The sequence below is a fragment of the Gouania willdenowi genome, chromosome 18, assembly GCF_900634775.1.
Source record: "Gouania willdenowi chromosome 18, fGouWil2.1, whole genome shotgun sequence".
Classification (NCBI taxonomy): Eukaryota; Metazoa; Chordata; class Actinopteri; order Blenniiformes; family Gobiesocidae; genus Gouania; species Gouania willdenowi.
In genome coordinates, this window is record NC_041061.1 from 13152176 (window position 1) to 13179794 (window position 27619).

The 27619-nt window shown below is 37.2% G+C and overlaps 1 protein-coding gene across 49 annotated transcripts in view; it reads left to right on the forward strand.

Moving 5' to 3' along the window:
• LOC114480326 (receptor-type tyrosine-protein phosphatase delta) overlaps window positions 1-27619 on the forward strand; it is a 486676-nt gene that overhangs the window by 108944 nt on the left and 350113 nt on the right. For all 49 annotated transcript variants that reach the window (XM_028474351.1, XM_028474374.1, XM_028474368.1 and 46 more), the window contains exon 4: window positions 16126-16149. The gene's annotated coding sequence lies outside the window, so the exon portion shown is untranslated. The remainder of the gene's footprint in view (window positions 1-16125; window positions 16150-27619) is intronic.

Genomic DNA, 27619 nt, shown 5'->3' on the forward strand with positions numbered 1-27619 from the left:
TTTTTTTTTTAGTCAATTTGTGTATTATTGTTGTTATTTGTCTTTTTGAAGTCATTTTATGTTTTTTTCTTTATGTTTTGTCATTTTGTTTACCTAGGTTTTTTTCTGTGTGTCTGGTTATTTGGGTTTTTGGTGGGATTTTGTGTTGTAGGAGTTATTTTTTATGTTGTTTTGTATACTATTTTTTTTTTTTGTAGTCGTCTTTTGTGTTTTGAGTGACTTTGTTCATTGACTTGTGGGGCCAGTTGCCTTTGTCTGACAATGTACAGTGTGATCTGCATCCACATAATACCTATTGTTGCAATTTTTAACAGTTTGGTGTTTTTATTGTGAACATTTGCTTACTTCTCTTGCATTCGCTTTAATTCTTTCTTTCTCTATGTATACAGCTTTTTCTCTCGGTGCATTGTAAGCAGTATTTGGCCTTGTACTTAAACTGCAATAGCAGGACTTTATAACAAATAACCCTGCATTTACTGAGAAAACATGCTGAAAAAACAGTACGCCACTTCCCCATCTCCATATTCAATATTCCACATCACGCAGTTTCACTGACCTCTTCAAACTGAAACCCTGTGAAATAGGAAACCCTAATGCTGGTATTATTTTCAGTTGTTCTTCATCTTCAAGAGCAGGTGTATATAAGCAACCAGGGTAACTCAAAGACAAGTTTTCAGGGCTTTGTCCAGCACGAGAAAAACAAAACCAAAAGAAAATCAGGCACACTGGAAAGACAGAAAACCACTTGTGGCAGTAGATGGGTAACGGTGGAGAGGATGCAGGAGGTGAACAAAGTGCAGCTCACGAGGAGACAAACCCAGCAGGCAACAGAGGGAAGATGTGGGTGAAAGAGCAAACTAGAAAGAGACTGTTAAAGGTGGAAGGGAGGACTGTATTAACTTCATGCATGGTTGAGCAGAGAAGAAGCACGAGTGAAGGGGCTCAGAGGATGAACACACCTGGTTTAACACCTCTCATAAACTGGGAAGAGCTAAATGTTAAAATGCCAAGTTTGGTTATTATTAGCGTTTACTGTTTCTGGCACCACCAGTCTCCTGAGATCATTAAGCCACGATGTGATGTAACCTATAACTATGTAATGTATGTACTCATGCCCATTAGGTTTTGTCTTGCTATACATCCTCATTATTCGCTTGTCCTTGCATTATTATAACACTACAGCTCAGGGCTACGATTAGAATTATTTGTTTTATAAATTGAAAGCAGAACCAGGTACATGTTGAAGTTCATGGTTCCAAACTATCAACATGATCTCATTTTCACTCCTAACAGAGCATATGTGATCACCATCACCTAACTCTATCCAGTAAAAACACAGATCCTTTGACATTATTGTCATTTATGTTTAGCTCGTGAAATAGTCTTTGTCAACGTGATTCTGTAGAATTCTGACATCATCACTGTAGAGGTAGGACTGATGACATCATCACTGTATGTTCCAAAATGGGTGGGGCATGGAGGTGGGCCCTCTAGTGATTGGCTCTGGAGCGCACTTGGCCTCAGAGTGCAGTGGCTATGTTCTAACGTTCGAACTGATGACATCATCACTGTATGTTGGCGGAGGTAATAAGTGCTTGTTAGCGTCCTACTTCTACAGTGATGATGTCATCAGTCCTACCTCTACAGTGATGATGTCAGAATTGAATATCAGTATAGGCCACAGGCCAGATACGCCCCTTGTGCATTCCCCACAACTCTATAAAATTAATTAGTATCACTGGAAAGCATAGGATCTCTAGAATACCAAATTAACTGGTTACAGTACTAATCTTGGAACGCACAATATGAAACAGACCTCTTTGTTGACTTACCCTAAAAAAATGAAATTTTCAATTACAAAGTCTGTAAAATTCATGTAGAAGATATCGTCATTAAATATTGGTGCCATTGATGTCATTTGGTGCTGTTTGGTGGCACACAGTCTTAGATTCTAGTCTTTCCACTAGATTGCTTGCTGTGAATCTTTAAAGGAAAATCTGGAACCACCAAGAAAAGGTTTTTTCCCATTTTTGAGTTTGTGCAATGACAAAATTTAGTTTAAGGGAAAACCAGTATAACTCTTCAGTAATTACATATTGAAAAACATATCACTTTATTCTTGATTTGGGATTGAAAAACATTTCTTTTAGTGTATCATATGTCAAATTCTGTCAAACACTGTGTATTCTATGACCTGGAATCTACTCCATAAATTTGACGTATTTTGCAATCGGAAATTTCGTTTTTTAGGATAGGGTCAACAAAGAGTTCCGTTTCATATAGTGCATCCCCAAATGTGTACTGTTCCCAGTTAGTTTTGTATTCTAGAGATCCTAGGCTTTCCAGTGATACCAATTTTATAGATTTGTGTGGGGGATTCCAAAATGATCCAATGCACCAATAAATTGGATTATTCCCATTAATTGGAAACCAATGAGTCCAAATCATTGGATCTGTCATAATGCAACAGTCCTCCCTTTAATTTTTGTCACTCATTGCATTGAAGTGACAGCATCCCTTTAATCTGACCTTAGCAAGGCCTATACACTATACATTTAAACTCTTTTTTTTAAACCATGTAATTAGTTCAAACAACAAAACAATGACAATTTGTTGGGGTCCCCTGGTGGTTACGATGCCCTTCATTGTCCAACCTGTTCATAGCAAAGAGTGGTTCTCCTTGTGCGTAAACTTGACTGTCTCTCTTTAATTTTATTACATAGGATTTCCTCATCTTAGCCTGAAAACCATCCACTGTTTAGGTAATAAAAAGATGAGCATCCGGCATCAAGAATGATTAAAAAGCATCTACAAACGTTCCCACGGCCCCCCCGTGCTTTTTCTTTTCTAACTTTTTGTCTGCCCAACACTTCTCTCTTATCGCCGTTTCTTTCCCAACCAGACCCATTGTCTGCATTTACCATTCTGGCCTTTTCAATATCTAGTCTTGCTGTTCGTGCCAAAGAGGATCTGGCTTATTGTGCGCCCCAGAGTGTTTGACAAAGTCAGCCAAGAGGGGAAAAAGAGGAGAAAAGATCCACAAAATGATAAAAAGAGGACGGAAAAATAAAAACAAGACGTTCAGGTCTAGCTTTTTCTACATTTACATTATTAATTTTCCTTTTCCCCCTCCATCTCTGACACATGAGCCCCCCTCCTCCTCATCCCACTTTACCTCATCACACCTTCTCTCCAACACCAGGCTGGTTTGCTGAGTGCCAGTCATGTAAATTAGATAGTTAGCAGATCAAAAGGCATGGAGAGGAATTTTTAATAGCGCGAGAGGTGTTGATTAGTGTCAGAGTAGGAGAGACGAGGCAAAGTGCAGGCATCCTATTACACCGCGTTGCTTTGAGGCATATGTTGAAGCGTGCACGTGTTGACGTGTGCGCACTGATGTGAGAAAAAGACAAAGCAGGGGGAAAGAAAAGTGTGTCTGCATGTGAGCGCCGAGCCCTCCCATCTTCACATGCGTTTGTCAGCGAGAACGTGAGCTTGTGTGTGTGCATCAAAGACTGCATGTGTGTGGGTGTGTGTGTGTGTATGTGTGTGTGCGTGTGCGTGTGTGTGCCTTTCCTTCTGGGGATGATTGTAATGCATATTGCATTGCTCTATATTTCCGCTTATTACTGCAATAACATTGGGGCTCAGACTTTATGAAGAGCTCAGGTGTAGTAGAAAGTTATTACAGTGCATATAAACAGTACAACTCATATTGCTTTGTTGTACAAAATAACTGACGCTTACTAGATGACAGCTGCTAAATAGATTACACCGTCAACGGAGTCACTCAAGTGACTGTGGTTGAGCTAGCAAAGGAGCCACATGGATAATGAGTTTGGATGGTGTATTTAATGAAAGTTCAAATTTGAAAGGCTAAGTGTTGGACATGGATGTCTAACCACTCGATATGTGCATAAAGCCATTAAATCTCTTTATATGACGATCTAGTTTGGCGGTGTTTGTTTAGCAATTCACTTCAGCAATGGAGCTTTATGGAAAACACTCTTCTCTGGTAATATACTGTATATAATTGTGGAGTTAATTACATTTTCGCTTGACACTAAGCAATCTGTGTTGCATTTTTAATTAGATCTCTAAGGGATTGTATTTTTTAAATTATTTTATTATTGTCATAGTTACGCAACACTGTGTATTTGGCTCCTTTTTCTGCAAGAAGTATTGCTTCCAGCTTTTTTTTTTTTCCCCTGTTTTTTCATCTGAGAATCTAATTTTAACCCAACCTACAGATAAGGTCTGGAAATAAAATAAATAGCAGTTCAGGCCTAAAGCGTATCAGCATCTCCTTATTCTGTGTAAAGGGGCTTGCCCGCATGCCTTTGCCCCTTGTCAGAATTTTCATCTTCCCCGTTTCTCGCCAGCTGCTTTCCTCGCACGGCTCTCCCCCTCCTGCTCTCGCAGATGGCAAAGGGGTCGGAGCACTTTAATGAATTTTCAACGGAGCAGCATTGCCAATATTAAAAGAAGCTCCCAAACTTAAACATATCTGACATCGATGTCACACACATGCGCACAACGACAGATACGAGCAAAAAAAAGTGGAACAGAAAAAGGCACAACCAAGAGCAATGAATAGATCAATATTATTATTATTCAAAGCAATGACATCTACAAACAAATACTTCCTAAACACTGGTAGACAGCTTCAATTACCGTTTTCCAAATGACGGGCACTCGCTTAAGGGTCAAAGGTCATTTTTTTTAATGATCAGCCTACATATGGCAGCCACCGAGTGGAACGGGTAGAACTTCTGCTGATCCATCTGTCCTGTGGTAATGACTGCACCTGGCCCCACACGGGCCAGCGCACACAGGTATACGGCGGCGCCGCGAACTCACAGGGCGTGCAGAGACAAACACAATTAAAAAGCAATAAGCAATGCTCACATCTTGTGAGAACACTGTTTACTCATTACGCCTAATCATCTGTTTGAGTCAGAGATTCAAGGATGGGCTCTGCACAGCCTGAGACGGTCAGCGGGAGTGTGTAAAGTGGAACAGGAGTCCACTTTTACCCATAGCACTTCTGACCTACTTTGCATGATGTAAATGAGGATAACGTTTAAATGCAGACAAATCTTGATGACACAAACAAAACAGTGATTGAGGTTTTAGCCAATATATAAAATAAGACAAATAAAAAAGAACAATTGATGACTAAACTAGGGGTGCACCGATATTCAGAGGTGGCAAGAGCACTAGCCTTCAGTACTCAAGTAAAACCATAAATACTTGAATAAAAAAAAGTAATGTTAAAACTTATGAAGTTGTGTAAAACTAAAAAAAAAAGTACATGCTATTAAATGTACTTAAGTAAGAAAGTAAAAAGTAAAACAAACGTCCCTTCAATCATAAGAAACGGTTGTTAAACCCGCAAATTCCAAATATTTTCTTTTTTAAGAAATTGTAGAATACTGGTATGGCACTAATTATAGACAAAATGTGTATTGAAAAAAGGTGTTTCAAGAAAAAAACCAAAATTGCACAAGCTCAAATAATCCCAGAACAGCTTTGAGTTTAACATTTAAAAACTTGAAAATGTTAAGCATGAAACTAAGGGACCTGCCTAACAGAAAAAAAGCTCAAACTACCAAAATGTTTAATTCAGCCTCAAGAGAATCATGTTCTCCAGGTTTCTGGAATGGAGACGTGGTCTTTTTGGTCTGAAAATGAGTCCTGCAGTGCTGAAAAGCCTTCCACAAGCAGCAGTTTGCATCTTTTTTACATTGCGACGTCATCTTTGAAGGTCCTAAAAGCTGATTTGTAAAATGTAAGGAGTAGAAAGTATAGATATTTGTTTAAAAAAGTAAAGAGTAAAAGTAAAAAGTTGCCAAAAAAATAAATACTCACGTAAAGTATAGATACCAGAAAAAAACTACTTAACTACTACTTAAGTAGTAGTTAACTTATTTGTACTTTGTTACTTGTCACCTCTGCCGATATTTAAAAAGCTTGACTTGCCGATTCCGATTTTTTTCAAATATCTGACAGCATTCATCGTGAACGTTCTAATCTTTTTTTTATTGTAAAACATTGAACAATACCTGTGAAACAATAAAAAATCTTTGTTTCAACTGACAAGTGTCAAACTCAAGGCCCGGGGGCCAAACGTGGCCCTTTAGGCCATCCAATTCTGATCCGCCGGAGAAAGTAAAGTAAAAAAACAAGACGGAGAAAACATGAATCAATGCGATATTTGCAGGTTCTCCCATTTTTTCTGGTGCTTATAATGTTAAACTGTTGAAAAAACTAAAAATTCTTAGAAAATCCTTAAATTTTCCTTAAATTATGACATGATATTTCCCTTAATTAATAGAAGTTGGTGACAAAATTAAGGCAATTTAAAGTGAAGATCCTGTTGGGATTGAGATATGTCAATTATTGTTTAGATATTGTCAGTTTCTTACATATTTTGTATTCTATATATATACGTTGTGAGAATAATATTGAAATTAGTCATTTTCCCGCCTAAAATCTGTGGCCCACTTAAGATTCAAGTCTGTATTTGGCCCCTGAACTAAAATGAGTTTGACACCCCTGTTTTAACAGCACATGAGGTAGTTATCTCAAATAGAAAGGAAAAGTTTAGAGCATGGCTGTCCAAAATGCTAAATTATATCAGTTCCTTTAGTCTTTCATTTTTCCACATTTTAAAAACAAACAAAACTTGTGCTACAGACATATTTTCAGCTCTTTGCCAAAAAATAAAGTGCACAGCAGTATTTTGCTTTTACAAATAAAGAAAATCACAAGGTTTGAGATAGATGATGATAAAACATCTCAAACCATCAATAAAGTGTCTTGGGTTCTAAGTTTCCTTGTCGTGTAAAAAGGAGGGAAAAAAAATGTCCAAATGCAGCAGCTTTGTGGCTTTTTAAATTAAAAAAAAATAATTACAGGTTACAGGACAAAAGCTCCTACAAGTCAAATGTTCTACAAAAAATGAAAAATTAAAGTTCACCATTTGTTACATTTCAAAAGTCAACAGGTAATGACAAGAATGAACACGGCACAGATAAGTTATTATTGCTGTCACTTGTACATAGTGGCAGGACTGAACGATTTTGGAAAAAAATAATCTAACTGCGATTTTTTTTTTTCCTCAATATTGCGATCGCGATTTAATATGCAAATATTTGTCCAAAGGCCTCTTGTCATGTATTTTTCAATGAACACACACAATAAATAAATCTGTTTCATAATAAACAATTTCAGATTTATTTAAACTTTAAACAAGTAGAAATTTTGAAAGCACAGATTACAGCAATAAAGCAAAACAAATCTGTGGCTTTACCTCTTCATCAAACCGAACTTCACGTTTCATGAAACATGTAAACACGTGGACTGCACTTCTTAAAACACACACTGAACTTAACAGGACAAGAAAAAAATTAAAATTAAAAATTGCAGCCTTTGCGATTAGAAAATTGCGTTTTATGATATTGCATTAATCGTTCAGTCCTACATAGTGGCAGGTTTTTCTTCATATCCAATGCCATGAACTCCATTTTCCTCGTAATCGCTTTGCTCTTGTAATTGACTGGCTCTTTGGTCCACCAGCTTTATCAGAATTACCGTATTTGTTTTTAAGGGGAAGAAAACAGCTCGTCAGAAGTCACCACCCACGTACAAAGTCATAACAGACGTTTTGACAATGTTTTGCCTAATGATAACAAATGCAATGTTATTGAGAATAGTAAATATTTATTATTCAAACACTTAAACATATGTGATTTCAGTCAGTCCATTGGAAACTAAAAACACAGACGAAAAGCCACCATTAAACATCTTCATTTTGGGAGATGAGTGTTTGGTGTCAAATCTTGAAATGTCTGCGATAGCTTCTCAAACTCAGATCGGAGCCTGAAGACACAACTGCAATTAGACTCTTAGCGAAGCCTTGATCATAGCGGTCAACATACGACTGCCTGTAGGCTTTTCCTCCCGTCTTCAAAAGAGGCTGATATGAAGTGCCAAGCCAATGTTTCAATGCCAGAGGCTTCGGGGGCTATTGCCTTTGCCTTTTTTTTTTGATTTCTTTCATTCTATTGTGCTTTTTTCTTCTGCTTCTCCTGAGGCATGAGAGCCTTTATCCCACCTCGACGAAGATTAACCCTGGGTCAAAACTCTGCTCAGAGCTCACGGCTCTCTTATCTACCAACTTCTGATCACTCATCAAGGTTTGCAGAGCTGAATTGTTTAAGAACTGCATATGGATAGAAAAAAGTCTCAAATCACTACTTTCCAAGTGGTTTTAGAAGGAACTACAGGGGTTTGATTGGACCATTACAGGATGAGATTTGAGATTTTTTGACATGACTTTTTTCTCATGGATTTAGACTATATTCTTATAAATTCAGACTTTGATCTCAATAATAAAGACTTTATTCTTATAAATTCATACTTTATTCTTGATATATGAAGGTTTTTTTTCTCATAAATTCAGACTTTTCTCATGAATTCACACTATTCTCGAAAAGGAAGAGAAAAAGAAAGAGATAGAAGAGAAAAAAAGGAATTACATAAAAAGGAAGAAGAAGGGGAGGAAAAAAAGTCTCAAATCACTACTTTGGTTTTAGAAGGCACCAGGAAGGACCCATTGGATCAGTGCAGGATTAGATTTTAGACTTTTTTCTCATAGATTCAGACTTTATTCTCATTATATGAATGTTTTTTTGTCATAAATTCAGACTTTATTCTCATATGAAGTTTTTTTTTTTTTTTTTTTGTCATAAATTCAGACGTTTTTCTTTTGAATTCAGACTATTCTCAAAACTGCAGACTTTATTCTTGTTATATGAATATTTTGTCATAAATTCAGACTTTATTCTCTAATGAAGTTTTTTTGTAATAAATTCAGACTTTTTTCTTATAAATTCAGACATTATTCTCAAAAATGCAGACTTTATTCTCATATGAAGTTTTTTTGTCATAAATTAAGACTTTTTTCTTATGGATTCAGACTATTCTCAAAAAACGCAGACTATTCTTGTTATATGCATGTTTTTTTGTCATAAAATCAGACTTTATTCTCATATGAAGTTTTTTTTGTCGAAAATTCAGACTTCTTTCTTATAATTTCAGACTTTTTTCTATAAATTCAGACATTATTCTCAAAAATTCAGACATTATTCTCAAAAATTCAGACTTTATTCTTGTTATATGAAGTTTTTTTGTCATAAATTCAGACTTTTTTCTTATGGATTCAGACTATTCTCAAAAAATGCAGACTTTATTTTTGTTGTATGCATTTTTTTGTCATAAATTCAGACTTTATTCTCATATGTAGTTTTTTTTCTATAAATTCAGACATTATTCTCAAAAATTCATACTTTATTCTTGTTATATGAAGTTTTTTTGTCATAAATTCAGACTTTTTTCTTATGGATTCAGACTATTCTCAAAAAATGCAGACTTTATTTTTGTTGTATGCATTTTTTTGTCATAAATTCAGACTTTATTCTCATATGTAGTTTTTTTTCTATAAATTCAGACATTATTCTCAAAAATTCATACTTTATTCTTGTTATATGAAGTTTTTTTGTCATAAATTCAGACTTTTTCTCATAAATTTGTCTTTTTATGAATTAATACGTCATGCTAATATGAAGTTTTTTTTCTCATATGTTCAAACTTTATTCTCGAAACAGAAGAGGAAGAGAAAAAGAAAGAGATGAGAAAAAAGAGAAAATAACTGAAAAAAAGAAGTGAAAATGCAGTATTTGATGTGTATTTGTTTGGCCTCCATTGACTGATTAGACATTGGTTTTATTGAACTATAAAGAACAATTGAAAGCATCGCGATTAAGATACACATAGGAAAGTATGGCACTTCTGTCTTTAAACAGAAGACAGCTGCAACTGGAGGAAAACATCTGCTGTAGTGCTAACATAAGCAGAGCTCGCTCCTCTGTCATGCCTGAGCAGACTTTAAACCGGACAGCTCTCAGTTTGACAACTGCTCCAAAAAGTTTGGAGTTTTAAGTGCACTCATCAAGCTGTCTTTCACAAAGTATGTACTGTAGTTACAGCCTTACTTAAGGAGGGGGATTAAAAAAGTGGGGAGCACCACATTTTTTATTTTTTTTATTTTTTAAATGTTAAACCTAAATAAATAAAAAAAAAAAAAAAAGCAGAGGCATCAATCAGGCTTTCCTGTCATACTCGTGTTTAACTCTGAGGTACCTTTGCAGGCCCATTCCGTATCCTTGATCCTTTGTTACAACAACAAGAAACAAACAAAAAAGTGTCCTGTTTGTCTCAAATGGAATAATGTGAGATTTCGCAGCATGATGGATCAAAAAGCAGCATCACTCATTCTCACACCCTGTGCATGCAAGCCTCTTTTGTTGCTTGTTGAAATCCAGCCAGGCAGAGCCATTTCATTCTATTATGTAGTACTGTAAAAAAAACAGCTGGTCCAATTCCACACTAGAGGATAGGTTAAATGGTGACAGGAGGAGCTGCGACTTTTTTTTTGTTGTCATGGTCTAAATTGAGCGACAAGAGGTACTTGAGGCTCGACGATTCCTTTGCAGATGCCTTCCTGCTCTGTTGATTTTACTTTCCAGCTGAAGCGAGCGTTCAGTTTGGCAGCTGCTGTTCTCTTCCGTACTCTATATAAACACATGATGGCCTTTGCCACTATGGGAAAAAAAAAATAGAGCTTTAACGTACCTACACAAGTACCTGCTCTGCTGATGCATTAGATTGGCCACAGTGTGATTTCACCGTTAGAATGAAACATCGCCGTAGCAACCGAGGATGTTCTCAACCATGGGGTTTTAACAACTTGAGCCCATTTTTGCTTATTTGTACCCTTTTTCTGCAACTACACCAAACTCTTTTCATCACTTTTTCTTGATATATTTTTACTCCTTTTAATGCATTTTTTGCGACATTACTTCCCATTTCTGCCACTTCGCCAACAAATTTAAATGTATATTCTGCACATTTATTTCCACTTTCAAGACATTTTCAGCACTTAAAAACCCTTTCCACCACTTATTGACACTTTTAACACCTTTTTACCATATTTCATACTTATTTTTGCCAATTTAACCACATTCACCATTTGTCATGCCCATTATTTGCGAGTTTAAACTAACTGTTTCAATATTGATACTTTCAACCCTTTTTACCACTTTTTCTGTCCGTTTTTGCCCATCAAATTTGCAACTTTTAACCAATTTCTGTAGTTTTTAAAATCCCATTTTGCCGTTTTTTTCCACCGTTTTTGGTCACTTTTAACCCATTTTTATTTCTGATTAAAACAAGGATTTACATCTTTAAGATCACTATATGCTATGGCCCCAATAATACTAAACTTCCTGGGTAACAGTGGATATTATTCAGATAAATAAATAAATGTGGTTATCACAGATTCATAGAACAATGGACCATCATTTTTCTGACTTGATGGATGGAACCCAAAAATCTCTCCTTTTTCTCCCCTCTTATAGATGACTGTCTCACATGACTGTTCTTCAATGTTCATGTCTGTGTTCAACCACATTGAGGTACAGTGGTGGTCCTCGGTCTCTGGAACCTTTATTTTGGGGGTCACTGGCTGAAAAGGTTGAGAACCACTGGATTGAAATGTATTTGCTTAAAATGACACACCAACCATTCATCCACTGCCAGTAAATTACCAGTAATTACTGAGCTTCGCCATGCCTGAGAAACAGGATATTCCTAATGTAGAATAAGATTGTTTCCAACAATTTATTTGGGATTACATTCATCACTCTGATAAGCTCTTATTTGGATTTAGAGGGAATGAAGCAGTGCAGGTTTTGACAGATATTTAAATGATTAACTGTGGAATGCCACTTGCAGACTTAATGTGGTGGTTTGTGTTACTATCCTGCATAATTTGTACAGACATTTCAGTGCAAATGGTAATATTTAGATTGATAATAAGAAAGGAAAACCTGCAAATTGAAGTACTTGTCTTCATTAATTACACACTGATCATCTAATAACTTATTTAAAAGCATGGCTGTTATCAGATTAAAAACAAAGTCACAACAACCACTAATAGATCACAAAAGACCACACAAAAGCCCCCACTACCTTTTTCAACTCCTTTCAGGTGGTGCTGTCCATAATGTTTTGCACTAGATGTTATGTAATGACCTAGAAATGCCAAGACTGACTCCATCAAAAAGATATCTTGGCCTAAAGCTGGAAAGAGAAGAGCAACAGAGCAGAGGAGGAAAACATATCCCTCAAAATGATGCACAATTTTAATTAGCGTCAGGAATGATCAGACTATATGTAAACGATATCATCATTTCTTAAATAAGCCACTTTCTGTCTTGGGATTGGTGTAAAGTTTTGTCTGTGACTATAGAGAAATTAGTCAGATTACTATACACTGATTTTTCATGCATGATAAAAGGAATGCAGTGATGAGGCGATTGATACAGTATATTTAGGGTTAGCTGTACTTGTTCTTATATATGTTCAATGACTAGTTGTATCATTGGCCCTGGCTGACCTGCCACTGGGGGGAAATTCAAAAAAAATGCTTTGATTATGGGCGGGGCTCAGTTAAGACACGCCCAGTCTGTACTATAAGATCTCCAAAGAACAATCTATGCTATGCTAACGAGCTACTTAATACTCAATATACCTCCCTATTCACAATTCTCTCAGTCTAACCTACTCACCACGGAGTCCACAAGTGCTAGTTTTTTACTCGTGGGGCGGGGCTAACACTGACGCAGGATGGTCCAATGACGTCACAGAATCTCCTTCTCAGCCAATAGCAAAATTCAATTGTAATAGCCAGGTTTCAACCCATAGAGTACAGTCACTCATATTTTACAACAAAATACACCAAATTGACTAAAATGTTAATAGTTTGACCAGGATCAGTCAACAGCATGACTTAATACCCACATGTTTAGCAAAAAAAAAGTGGTTTAGGGGTTTAGCTACTCTTTAAAGACTGATATTTCTATTTGTATATGGTTCCATACCACTACAATACCTCACTCTAGCCATTGCTTGAAACCTGAATGCTTCTGTCAAATATGGCAGCACCACAAAGAACGAAGTTTAATTAAAAATACTACTTCCATCACACGTTGAGAGGAAACAATTTGAATATCGAAGAAAATGAACAAGGGTTTATTGTGAGCCTGCCATACACTCAACTGAGACACAGCTATTGTATCCGTTTTGCAGCAGCTACTCACAGTAAAACTTAGCATAGTAACGCACCACATAACATATGCATGAGCAGTGGCAAGCTAATGACATCACAGCGTAGGCTTTTTTGTAATTCCTTCCAGCGTTGACCCCTCCAAACTTCCCCAAATCCCTCGTCAACAGAGAAAGTACAACACAAAGACCAGACTTCTCAGTTTCTTGTCTTTTCTTTGCCTCGTCAAAAGTTTCTACATTGTGGTGTGGGATCTAAACAGCATAACTAAGACCCTGGAAGCAGCTTATCTGCTTAAAACAGGAGGGTGGGACAGGGTGGTAAAAAAAAAAATAAAAGATTTTCCTTCTTCCATCAATTTTCTGGTTCACAGAGTGGGTTTATGGAAGCCGCCAGAGCCTCAGTGTCTGCTTCCTCCTCCACCAGCCTCGAAAGTCTAATCCACTTAGGCCCACACTCCCCCCCTCCCTCCCCCCCCCCCCCCCCCCCCTCCCTCCCCCCCCCCCCCCCCCATGGATTTGGGGAGGCCAGGCCCCAAATTTCCACCACACGAGTTTGGAAAAAATCCATAAACTTCCTCTGACACACAAGTAACCGAGTTAGATGGTGAAAAATAGGAATTTGGTAGATAATGATTTTGCATTTTCAGGTTTTTTAGAGCAAGGCACTGGGAGGGGGTCGCTAGATGCCTTTCAGAAATGACATTTTTGCTCCTTCTATTGCATTTTTGCTGCATTATTCCCATTTCTGTCACTTCTCCATCAAATTTCAATGCCTTTTCTCCACAATTTTTTCCACCTTCAATACTTTTTCGCCACTTAGAAATCCTTTCCACCACTTTTCCCACCTCATGTCGCATATGTTGACCAATCACTGTCACTTTAAACCTTTTTCATCATATTTATTGCTTGTTTTTGCCAATTTAACCAAATTCACAATTTGTCATGCACATTATTAGCCAGTTTAAACTAATTGTTCCTACTAGTTGTACCAATATTGACACTTTAAACCTTTTTTTTTTTTTAGTAATTTTTTCTGTCCGTATTTTTGGCCACTCTCATTTGCAACTTTTAACCATTTTCTGTGGTTTCACCACCTTTTCCACCATGTTTGGTCACTTTCAACCCATGTTATTTCCGATTAAAACAAGGATTTACATCTTTAAAATGACTTTATACGATGGCACAAATAATAATCTTCCTGGATAACAGTGGGTATTATTCAGGTCAATAAGTACATGTGGTTATCACAGATTCACATAACAATTGAGCACCATTTTGCTGACCTTATGGACTTATGTTCTTCAATATGTATGTCTGTGTTCAGCCACTCTTCAGCTCCAGTGGGGGTCCCCGGTCTCTGGCAACTTTTTGTTTTGTGGGTCGCGGGCTGAAAAAGTTGAGAACCACTGTTTTAGAGAATGGGTCACAGATTTGGGAAAGTTTGGCACCAACTATGCAGAAATTCTACAATTCTACTAAATACTATCCATCCCAAGAACATTCAGTCATCGAAATCAGTACCAAAAACCATTAATCTCTGATACATTTCACTATTGTATTCAAATAGCATCACATCAGAATTCTTGGTCCTGTGGGCTTCTAGCAAAACAACACTTATGCTAATGTCAGTGAATTCCCAGGTGCTTCTAGTGGCTCTTGAAGTTGAAATTCAGTTCCTGCTATCCCCGCTCCCCTGGGTCCAATTTTCCAGGCATGAAGCTTCAAGGTCCTCAGCTGTGCTCTCTCTGTTTGCCAACAACAGTGGCAGCTAGTGTAAATGTGTGTCAGACAGAATGGTAATGGGTGGCCTTGAGATTGGATCCCGTCATTCCCCTTCTTTTCAGCCCCTAAAATAGATTGGTCCTACCATAGAAAACATATATTGTAGTCACATTCACACCGTGTCCGTCTTCCTTGGGGGATTAGCAGCACATACAGTATGCCAAAAAAAATAAATGTAAATAATGCAGAGCGAGGAACATTACGGGGTGATAAATCACGTCACTAATATATTCTGCTTAGCAACACAAACAGACTGCATAGTAAGCACAAATGACTCCAAATTAGTCCTGAGCCACCACTTTCCGCTACACTACACCCTTGGTATGGTCAGATCTTGTAATTTTGTTGTTTTATTGCATATTTAGGAGAAAGTAAAACTGCTTGAGGATGCTATAGTTGCACAGGGACCATTTTCAATGAGGGGGAAAAAGTGTACAGTTAAGTAAAATCAGTATTTATTTGTGAAAATTCCAAAGTGCTGGTTCAGGAAGTTTGTCAAGCAGAACCACTTTTCTCTGCTAATCTATAAATTGTTTAATTTTTTTCAGGTAGCAACATTCAATTAGTGATAAAGTGTCCTTTTCGGATGCACGCTTGGTTATGTCGGCATATGCTCAGGCTCTTTTTGACAAGTTTTATCACACTTGGGGGAATTTGGATGTCCACCGTCACCTTAACAAGAGTAGGGAAAGGAACGTGGAGGGCAGGAGACAACCAAGAGCTGCTAAATTACCTTTGAGACGTATGGAGAGTGGGGAACACTTTAGTGTGTATTTATGTGAGAGTGTTTGTTTGTTCAGCAGCTGCACCAGTGGAAAAAAAAAAAAAGTGGGAAATTGGCGATGACTTCTCGGTAATAGATGAAGGTTTCTGCTTACATCATCTCTGCCTGTGCTGACAAAATTTCCAGTCACTGACAAATATTAATGCAAGATGTGCAAAGTTTAAAATCTGGGAGGGAGGTGTTTTTTTGTCTCTCCATTAATAAATGATCCCTCTCAACTGCGGCTATTCTTATCCTGAAGTCTGCACAATGCTAGGGAGCAGATTTTTCTGGGGAAGCAGGTGACAACTTAAGCCAGTTGAAATCTCACTTTGTCCATTGTTTTAACTTTCTGACATTTCTTTCTCTTTCTCTCTCGTTCCCAGATGTGACCAACAGTTCTACGCTAGGTAAGCAACTTTTTTTTTTCACAATTATTTTAATAACACTACAGAAAAGACTTGGACAGTCAACGAGTCATTGTGGCACCATTATGTTACAGTTTTTGGGATAAACCCTTGTGAGCCCCATTCATCCCTTCCCCCCAAATGCTTCAGTGACAATTCACACAACAGCAATATTCCTAAGCCATCAAATTATGGACCCACATCCAATTCAGTCTTTACTGAAATTAAAAGAAAGAAATTTGCAAAAGGGTAAACGTTACCCTTTTCTGTTTACTTTCAGTTTAATAATTTTCCCTGTGTAGATTACCTTACTGTCTAATAAACCAGGGTTTCTCAGCTTTGGGGCACGAGACAGTGGGAGGGGGTCGCCAGATGCCTTCAAGAAACTAAGAATATTTTTGGCTTTGGCTATTTTTGGCTCAGTATGTGAGTGTATCAGTCCCGGAAGGATTTTCACTTAAATTTCCCTGATTTTGGGGAAATTTCTTGGAATAAAATGAGAAAAATATGCTAGTTCTTTCAACAATTTGAGATTAAAAATGACGGCTGTCATGTGATATAAGTACTGGAAAAACTGAGTTCTGCAAATATTGTGGATTTTAATTGAATTTGTGTATTTGGAGGGGCTGAGATATCTACAACTGAATTAGTTGGTGATTTAACAAAATGTTTATTAATGTTTCTTTCATTTTTACTTTTGAGCGTGCCCAACAAAACTCCAGAAACACAGAAAACGACAGCAGAAGGCACAAAATGTCAACAGAAGACACACTAAACAACAACGTGAACACAAAATTATTACAAAAACAACAACAACATATACAAAAGAACTTCAAAGGCCCACAAAATGCAAACGAGATTACACAAGATGACAGAATAATACACAAAATTACTCAAAAAATTTTAACACAATTGTACAAAAAACACACAAAAAGGCAACAAAAAAAATCATCATATTGAAAATAAAGTAGACAAAATTCATTTGAAAACCCACAAAATGTCTAAAAAAAAACAAACAAACAAAGACAAAACCCTTTGGGGTCACGAGACAGTGGGAGTGGGTCGCCAGATGCCTTCAAGAAACTAAGAATATTTTTAGCTTATTTTAACCCTTTTATCTACAACGACACCATATTTTAACCTATTTTAATCACTGTTTCTTGCCATATTTTTGCTTCTTTTAATGCGTTTTTGCTACTTTACTCCCATTTCTGACACTTCTCTATCTAATTTCAATATTTTTTCTGCAATTTTTTTCACTTTCAAGACAATTTTGCCACTAATAAACCACTTTTCCCACCTAATGTCACTTATGTTGACCATTATCGTCACTTTAACCTCTTTTCACCAAATTTCATGCCTATCTCTGCCAATTTAACTACATTCATGATTTATCAGCCCATAATTTTCCAGTTTAAATTATATGTTCCTACTTTATACCACTTGGTCCTCCAATTTCTGCCACTTTTAAGCTGATATTGACACTATGAACCCTTTTTACCACTTTTTCTGCCCATTCATGACCACTCTAACTTGCAACTTTTACCAATTTTTGTGGTTTTTAAAATCCCATTTCACCACCTTTTCTACCATTTTGGTCACTTTTTTTTTAATTTTTTACCAAACATGCTGAATAAGGTTAATAGAGTCAAATACTGCTATTAAATTAACTGTTTATATGCTTCAGATGACTTACAAAGTTGGGATGGTTACACTAAAATAATGCTGTTACGTTAGCCACAATGCTAGACCCTCAGCCACTCATTTAATGGGAAAAAATAAATGCGTAATATGGTGCTAAAACATTATTTGTGAAACCTTAAATTACCACAAACTGGCCAATCACCTTCACGTTATGCATGAAACCCTATGCGGTGACAGCCGTGTGCTTGTAAATGCATGTGCTATGCTGGTAAGTGTCACCATGTAAAATGAGCACCAGTTTAACTAATACATCATCAGCTAAGGCTGTCTTTGTTCCAGTGCCTTTTCTGCTTTGAATGCAGTCACAATACTCAATACGCTTGTTCTTCACAATATGTTTGTAACACACTTTAGAGGAAGCTTGGCATTCATTTTCAATCACAGGATAACATGATGACTAGACAAACCGGAACACGTAAGAAACAGGATTGATTTTGTATGGAATTGGACATATTTGTCTTTTTGTCACACTTTCTAGACATTCAGTCACCCGTTTTCCTGTGGAAAAATAGCGTGTAAATGCGTGGCATTGTCCCAAATCATGCATGTGAGGCATTTCCGTGTCATATTGGGGCTCGATTCTATATAAAAATAATTTTCCCGTTTCGAAATTCCAATTCTTCCATCAGTTTTCCACGGTCATGGTGAACATCAGAGGCCCAATTGCTGAAATGAATCGACATCCACTGTTGACTGAGACAAGCAATAAGCCGGTGGTGTTTGTTTTCACACCGTGTGTGTAAAGATATATTTTGTGTTAAGCCGCTGCTGCTGCTTCCCAACTGCACGTCAATATAACCCCAAGTGGCGTGCGGACAGTGTCCATATGGTCACAGCGCTCTGCATGGCTTGAGACCTAGCTCCTATCTGACACTTTACACTTTTTGAGTTGCGGGGCATGGATTTCAAAGCTTGACTATGATTTTGCTGTATGGCCAAAAAGAGAGAAGGCAAAAACAAAATCATCACAAAGCATCACAACCTGGAAGAGGGTGGAAGGGGATTCTAATGCGGTAAAAAGATTCTGATCATGCTTTGCACTCCTGCTCAGAAAATAAAGGATTGTCTGGACCAGGGGTATCAAACTCATCTTTGTTCAGGGGCCAAATATGGACCAGTTTGAGTTTAAGTGGGCCACAGATTTCAAGTGGGAAAAAGAGCAAATTCAACATGAATGTGCCCTGGTTTGCACTTCTACTCATAAATGATAAAGTATGTGAGTGTATCAGTCCCGGAAGGATTTTCACTTTAATTTCCCTGATTTTGGGGAAATTTCTTGGAATAAAATGAAAAAAATATGTTAGTTCTTTCAACAATTTGAGATTAAAAATGATGGCTGTCATGTGATATAAGTACTGGAAAAACTGAGCTCTGCAAATATAGTGGACTTTAATTGAATTTGTGTATTTGGAGGGGCTGAGATATCTACAACTGAATTAGTTGGTGATATACAAAATGTTTATTAATGTTTCTTTCATTTTTACTTTTGAGCGTGCCCAACAAAACTCCAGAGACACAGAAAACGACAGCAGAAGACACAAAATGTCCACACAAAATCCACACAGAAGGACAACAAAGACAAAACCCTTTGGGGTCACGAGACAGTGGGAGACAACTTGAACACAAAATTACTACAAAAACAACAACAACATATACAAAAGAACTTCAAAATGACAGAATACACAAAATTGCTCAAAAAATTTAACACAATTGTACAAAAAACACACAAAAAGGCAACAAAAAAATCATCATATTGAAAATAAAGTAGACAAAATTCATTTGAAAACCCACAAAATGTCTAAAAAAAAAAAAAAAAAAAATGTAAATCCACACAGAAGGACAACAAAGACAAAACCCTTTGTTTTTTCCAGTGTTAAAGCTCAGATTGGTTATTATTCTCAATGCTAACATGAATATTGATAAAGTAACCCTCAGATCAGACAATCACATTGTTTTGGCCCTGCTCTGATAGAAGTTGCCCAAATTTGGCCCCCGGGTCTGGAGTTTGACACGTTTTCTAGATCTTAAAAAATAAAAAAATAAATAAAAACAATAGCAATAGCAATAATAATAATAATAATAATAATAATAATAATAATAATAATAATAATAATAATAATAATAATAATAATTAAGCAAGAAACAAATTAGGTGTCTCACTTTTCCTTCATTCTTTCTACTGGAAAATGTGTTCTCCATATCACTTTTTTCTCTCACGTCTCTGCTAAACAGTTACCATTTCTTGCACAAGGATTGCACAAAAAAACCAGGAATTGCAGCAGCCGTAAACAAAAGCAGACAATAGGCCAGCAGGGTTATTCGACATATAAAAGGAATGTGCAAAAAATATTCCTTGCTGCCGAATGCCAAGACAAGTGCAGAATGTTATGGTTTTGTCAGGTTGGTTTTAGAACCACTCAGCAGGCGCTAAGAGCGTGTAGAGGTCAGCTGCATGACTGAATCTGCCTAGGCAGGGTGTCAGAACAGGACAGCAGGGCCTCTCAGCTATACCCACAGTCCTGAGCATCTGTTCATATGGGCAAGATCAATCATCTCATCTCCAATGTGGAGAAAAAACTAAAATGAACACAGAGGTAATTAAGTATAACGTTGATGTAATTTAGTTGCTTTTATGGGTACTTGCACTTTGTTTAGTATATTTCTAAATCATTATTTTTATTGGACTTAAGCACCTTTTAAAAGAAGTAAAGTCATTTGTTATATTTCTACACCCAACCATTAGTGAGTAAATACTGAATGAAATGAATATAACATTTTTAATTGAATTCATTGGTGCTATTTTTTTTTTTTTTTTAAAAGAAATGTACATTTTGGCAAACCTTTTTATTTTATACAGATGCTTTTGTGAAAAATAAATTAAGTTCCAAATTGTGGTACATTTGTCTCCTTCTTTTTAAGTTTATACATGATATGTTTACTGTATGCAAGGGAACCATGACAACAACAACAAACATGGGGGGTGAAAGAATCCGTGTATCTTTCGTTCATTCGTTTTTCATTATGTAACAAAAACATGAAAAACGAAAAAAAAACACTCATTATTTGATATTTGTTTCCAAAAGCAAAATGAAAAAAACGGAAAATGCCTTGTTTTTCAAATCCGTACAGAAAAACGAAAAACAGAAAACGAACACCTTTATTCGTTTTCTCCATTACTGATTTGCCAAAGTACGTGACCCGGAAGTGAAGCGTTACACATTCCGTGATATCTTTAGCTCTGCAACACTCAGGAGTCTCTAAATCCTCCGAAATGTCCGTGAGGAGGTTCTGTGCCCAACACCAGCTAAAGCGAAAAGGACACGTTTCGGATGCACAGTTGGAAGCAGCGATCTCGTCATGCCGAACTGCCGTTAGCGTCGGATGAGAGTACACTTTCGGGTCACAAACTTTAGCCAATCGGTAATGGAGAAAACAAATGAAGGTGTTCGTTTTTTGTTTTCTGTACCGAAGCAACAGAGCTTGAATTTGAAAAACAAGGCGTTTTCGTTTTTTTTTATTTTGGCTTTAGAAACAAATATCAAATAATGAGTGTTTTTTTTCATGTTTTTGTTACATAATGAAAAAAGAATGAACGAATGATACACGGATTTGAAAGTAACTAGTAACTTTTACTTTGAGTATTATTTAATTGAGCTACTTTTTACTTGTTTTATAGTATTTTACGTATGACTTACTTGTACTTGAGCACCATTTCAATCAAGTAACAGTACTTATACTTAGGTAGAATATATCAGTACTCTTTACACCTCTGACTGAACACAAGCAAGTGCCATGTTTTTGAATGCAGGTGACTTATATTTCTCTGTTGTGTCTTTATTGTGGAATAAATAAAAAAAAAAGGCTGCACCAGCACAGTGTGGTTACCTGGTCATGGTATCTGCAAAGAGCTCTGGTTTTGGCCGCTAAGGTAGGTGCTGGCTAACTGTACGGAAACAGAAAACCTCTGGCTAGCTGAGGATAATAAGAACCCATGGGAAGCTACCAGATGGACACTCACTGTGAGCCATAGCTGGAAAGAGAGGATTCTGTTTACCATCACACCACCAGGCATCTGTGGGTTCAACAATCACATACACTGTATTGGATAAGACGAGCACTGGTTAGATTTGAAGCACATCACGTCTCGCTGATTCATTTACCGTCACTTCGAAGTTCAACGGTTCACGTTACGTGAAAGCCACCTGCCACAGTTTAGAAGACAGTAATGTCAACGTAAGAGATGCTTTTAAGATGATGGCTAACCATTGCTGGAGCCATTATTGTGAAGAGTAAAGTAGGCAATTTTATTTATGGCTGCCGTTATGTCGATTTGCATGGCATAATGTTTTAAATCAGGACTCAACTACAGCTCAGTTTCAAGAGATACAAACCTCCACAATTATTTTTTTTTGGTTATATCTACAGATGTGTAAAGAGTACTGATATTTCCTACTCAAGTACCGTAATTTCTGGGTTATAAAGCACACTGTTTCATTGGCCGCATTACAATAATTTAGCAATTTTCTAAGAAAAATCCACATATGCCGCAGCCCAACATAGGCCACACTCTATTGGCTGATGAAGGTGCCCTTCAGACAGCTCAGCCAATCAGAACGGGCAGGTAGACGGACTACTGTATTCAAGTTAGGTTTCACCTGAATGTCCGAGTTCCAACTGATCAATTGCCTTTACTACATGAAGTCACCTCCTCACTGCCCCACTCTACACATCAGTCCATTTACAGCTTTTTATGGTCATTTTTTACTGGAACCAGACTGATACACCGCTTCGTCCGCTCTTCTTTCCATGAACTACCGAGGAGCGATCACAGCGAGTCGGACTCTGAGTCAGAATACGGACGCAATCGCTTCTGAACAAATCCAACGCAGAACAGACTGAATATCGTACTGTATCCAGGCTGTTCTGATCTCCGTCTGTCCGTCCTCCTTACGGAAACGTCTCCGTCAGCATCAGAGTCCAGAGCACCAATCAATCCTGAACAAACCTAACACGGTGATTTGACAACTTTATGTTGTTTATCCTTCTATTACAAACTGGCCGACTTTTACTTCATCCACGTTGCTGCTGCTGCTTCAGCGGGCGCTCGCTCTGTCTCTCTCTGACAACATTTCTCCATGTCGTTGCTATGATGAGGCAGTGTGCATCGTGACAAAAAGGGTGATCAGAATGATTCCGTGTATACAACAACGATTTAATGTTAACAATTTCATTGTTGGCGGCATGAAGTTATAAAACCGGGAATAATCCACAATTTAGCCGCGTCATTGTTTTAAGCCACAGGGTTCAAAGCGTGAGAAAAAAGTAGCGGCTTATAGTCTGGAAATTATGGTAGAAGTACTGTTACTTGAAGTACAAGTAAAAAATTAGCTCAATTAAATAGTACTCAAAGTAAAAGTTACTAGTTCCACCCCCTCCATGTTGATTTTTGGTCATAAATCTTGCCATGGTTCGCTTGCATGCAGTAAATATCTCGTGTATAAACATACAAAGGAACAAACCTCATTTATTTTTCACAAAGGCATCTATAAAATAAAAGTATAACATAACACTAAGAAATAATTTAAAAAATAAATAATTGTCAGGCTCTAAGTATAGCTACACTGATGAACTCTAAAATAGTGCCATGTGAAATGTGTCATGTGTTTAACAACATAATAGGTAGAAAGCACAACCTGAAATGGAAATGAAAAAAAAAAAAATCACAAAAACATTAAATTAATGTAATAATTTAGAATGTATCCATAAAAGCAACTCAATTACAGTAATGTAAGTACTTGTAATCCATTACTTTCACCTCTACCGATCAGTAGCATCGACCCTTTGTCCTAAAATAAATAGAAATGTCCGTTTTCTTTTCCGTACATTGTGTTATACAAAGGTGTGACCGAGAAATCACAATTGGCTCTTTATAACTCAACGACTTCCGACTCGTAGCGAGGAGGAGAAAGAAAGAAATGAAGAAAGAAAGGAAGACAAAGAGAAGAAAGCGTTCATTCTGGTATCGTCAGCAGGAAACAGGACCTGGGTCCTTTTAGACAAGCTGTGCACCCGTTTTTATTGCATTACGTCTGGCAGCCCTCCGTTCAGACAGGAACTGAGCCACACTTGATCAGTGATATGACACTGGCAGGAGGAGAGTGATTGCCGGCTGCTCAGTTAAGCAAATACCATTATGCTGTTGAAGTCTAAAAGGAGACGTGTGCTTGATTTCTTTTTCTTTTTTTTTGCCTTCTTTTCTTTAAAGTATAAAAAGCCGACCTGGAGATAATTCAAAGCCCGTAGCTTTGTAATGCTCTGCAGTGGCTTCGTGTGAACAGGTTTTAGTTGGGGGTTTTTTGATTTTTTAACTCTCAGCGGATAAAGACAAATTCTATTTATGGATAATGCAAGCACTTTGAAGCCTCCATCTGGGTTTTTATGCCTTGGAAAATAACGCTCTCCATCGAGATATGAAAAATAAATAGACATCCAACTGTGATACATTTATGTGAATTTTAATTTAAATGATCTTCGGGCTGCGTTACCAAGTAGATTATGATGTTTGGATAATTGTGAGAATGCGTAAAGGCCATGATCCTTATATGCAACTTAGACTTACAGCACAGCTGACTGAAGGGTTTGGCTGTGTTCCAAATGACATACTCCATACTATGGACTACAAACTCAATGAGCATGTATGCCTACTATATACTATAAGTCTTGTTAGGATGATGAACGATGATGAGCAGTCCCACTGAAGTTTGCTTCCAAGTTTCCCAAGATGCATTTCGAACCTACAACGTCAAGAAACTGAAGCACACTGAGGCTAAATATCTACAGTATGTTGATTCGCCACCTTTGAAAGTTCCGAAAACATTTCAAGCAAGAAAGTGACCAAGTAGAATATCAGCGTTTGCTCATTTGATCCATAAAACATGCGTAGACACATTTCATGCCAACATTTTGGAGATTTTCAGAGACCCGTCATTGTGCGACTTGACAAAACGGTCTGGTTAGCTTCAAAAGCGTTAAAATACTAATGGAAGACAAGAACAGATGCTTTTGTTTTGAAAAGGGGATCTTTGACTTTTAGCTTGAAGCTGGTCCCAGGACCATTTTACGTTCTGCTCGCAATGCATCATGGGGCCGTTGAGTATGACTCGTGTGCCCACTGTGCATATTTGTGTATGTCCATATATCGCATATATCTGAGTATTTCTCACATACTCAATCTTTTCATACTGTCTAATGTAAACGCACTACATACTAGTTTTGACGCCAGACTTAGTAGAAGTAGTATGTTAGTATGACACTTTGGACACAGCCTTTGTCTTTGCCTAGGTTTCACCAGAATAATTCTTGACTATTTTCTCTGACAAAAATGCTTACACTGCACTGTGAACGCTGAAGGTGTCAAACCTGGTTATTAATTTATTCAGGTTACAAAACCAACCCCAGGGCACACCACACAACTTTGCGAACACTCGAACGGTTCTATTTTTGTAAGCTCCACCTTGCCAGAGTAAAGAACAGATGGCTTGTCTTTACCTTTATCTATGACGGCAGAGTCACCTGCAAACATAATAAGGCAGTGGAGTTGCTGGGGAGAGCTGCATCCATCAGTAGCTGACAACATATGGTGGAGGCACATTAAGGTGTCTGCTCCCACTTTCCCTGCCTCCCAAAGCCAAGCATTAGATGCTCACTTAACAGGAAGCATGTGTGTACGTGTTGAGCTATAGTCGGTGATTGATTTTAGATCTGTGGCTGCCTGTTTGATGTTTTTCAAAGACCCGCAGTTATTGTGATTTATTTATTTATCTATTAGAACTCCCAGAGTAAGACGCAAGTCTGGCACCTTCCTTCATTAAATATTCAGCAACCTCCCTTCCTAACTTTCTAACTGCTAAGATAGCGTTTTTGGGGGTGTGCGAAGCAACATTGTTGCAAGCATTAAAAGTATGTATTGTTTTCTGTGTACTTTATCATTATTACTAATATGGAACAGACTTTTGTCCTCCAAGTCATCCAAACAAATTTAGTCTGATTTTACTGAGTGACTTACCCCAGCACACAGAATACCAAGGACACTCCTCTTATTATCAATTTCGCACTCAAATCAATTAAAAGCGGTACGATCAGACCGATTCCGAGAAGTACACTTAGGGTTATAGTGACTCCAAGGAGTAATTCTGACTCAGAGGAGTTATTCTTAATCTAACAGGTTATACTTATAGATATAAAGGTATAGATGTCCTTTAAAAAAAAAAAAAAAAAAAAATTGCTAATCACATCATAGTTTGTGTTTTGAAGCCAAACAGATATTTTCAGAATAAAAGCTGATTCTGTGAAGGTTATAGATGTTACTTCAAAATAAAAGCTGATAATGCCATTGGTTGTGCTCAAAAGCCAAATAGAAAATCCTTTCAGAATATACGTGGATTCTGTGAAGGTTACGGGTGGCCCCTTCAAAATAAGGATAGGTTGTAGCCAAATAGATAACCCTTTCAGAATAAAGTTAATTCTGAGAAGGTTTCAGATAGCCCCTTCAAAATAAAACCTGACTCTGTGAAGGTTGCATAATGTCCCTTCAAAATAAAAGCTGATAGTGCTCGGAAGCCAAATAGAAAACTCTTTCAGAATAAAAGCAGATTCTGTGAAGGTTGCAGGTTGCTCTTTCACAATAAAAGCTGATCACGTCATAGATTGTGCTCGGAAGTCAAATAGATAACCCTTTCAAAATAAAAGTTCATTCTGTAAAAGTTTCCCGTTCTACGTCTCACCTCCATCCTCACATTTTCTTCAGGAAATGCATATTATCTATGTATTATTATTATTATTATTATTATTATTATTATTATTATTATTATTATTATTATTATTATTATTATTATTATTATTATTATTAATAATAATAATAATAATAATAATAATAAGTGTTACAGAAACCTTGTCTGAGTTGTGAGAGTGCCATTTTACGTCCAAAGCCAATGAGTAAGACGTTTATCTCCAACATTGGAAGCATATGTACCAGATCTGCACGCTGCCACCTATATTAGGCTGATGTCAATCAAAGCCTTGTTTGCTGCAAAGAGCGATTCAAGACACAAATCAGAAGCTCGAGAGAAAATTAATTCACGGCAGTACACGGCAGCGGGGTCGGTAATTGAATGCCACTCTCCTGAGGCACGTGCACATTGTCACATCCAAGTGTGTTTATGTCATTGACGTGGTGAATTGGATCTATCAGGAACATCAGTGTCGTTACATTGCAAATCAATGACCTCTTTGTAGAAATAAAAAAAAAAAAAGGGCCTGACTTCATTACCAATCAGAATTTCTAGCACTTCGCATTAAGGTCGGTGCTGCCTCCGCACACACGCTTCATTTATTCAGATTTCAAACTTCGTATTTGTTAGAAAGGATTTATTATTGCATATTCATCACCCCTGGTGCTGTGCTAAATTTACTCGTGCCTTGTTTTCAGCTTTGACACCTCTATTATGCAGTATGAACTCCAGTATCACAGCACTAACCCCCGTGGCCTTCCTATTGTTAATCTCATGTTACACATTTTAATTAGCTGCAGAAATTAGGCTTCCCTTCAAAAAAATAATTTGACTATAAAATTAACAAAGGCTGTTGAATGATTGACACAGTTGGCTTGAGATACTGCATGCAGTAAGCACAGAGAAATAAAGATAAATTGCCCATTTTATGTTCACTAGAAATATAAATGGTGACTGAAAAAAAAGAAAGATTTACGATT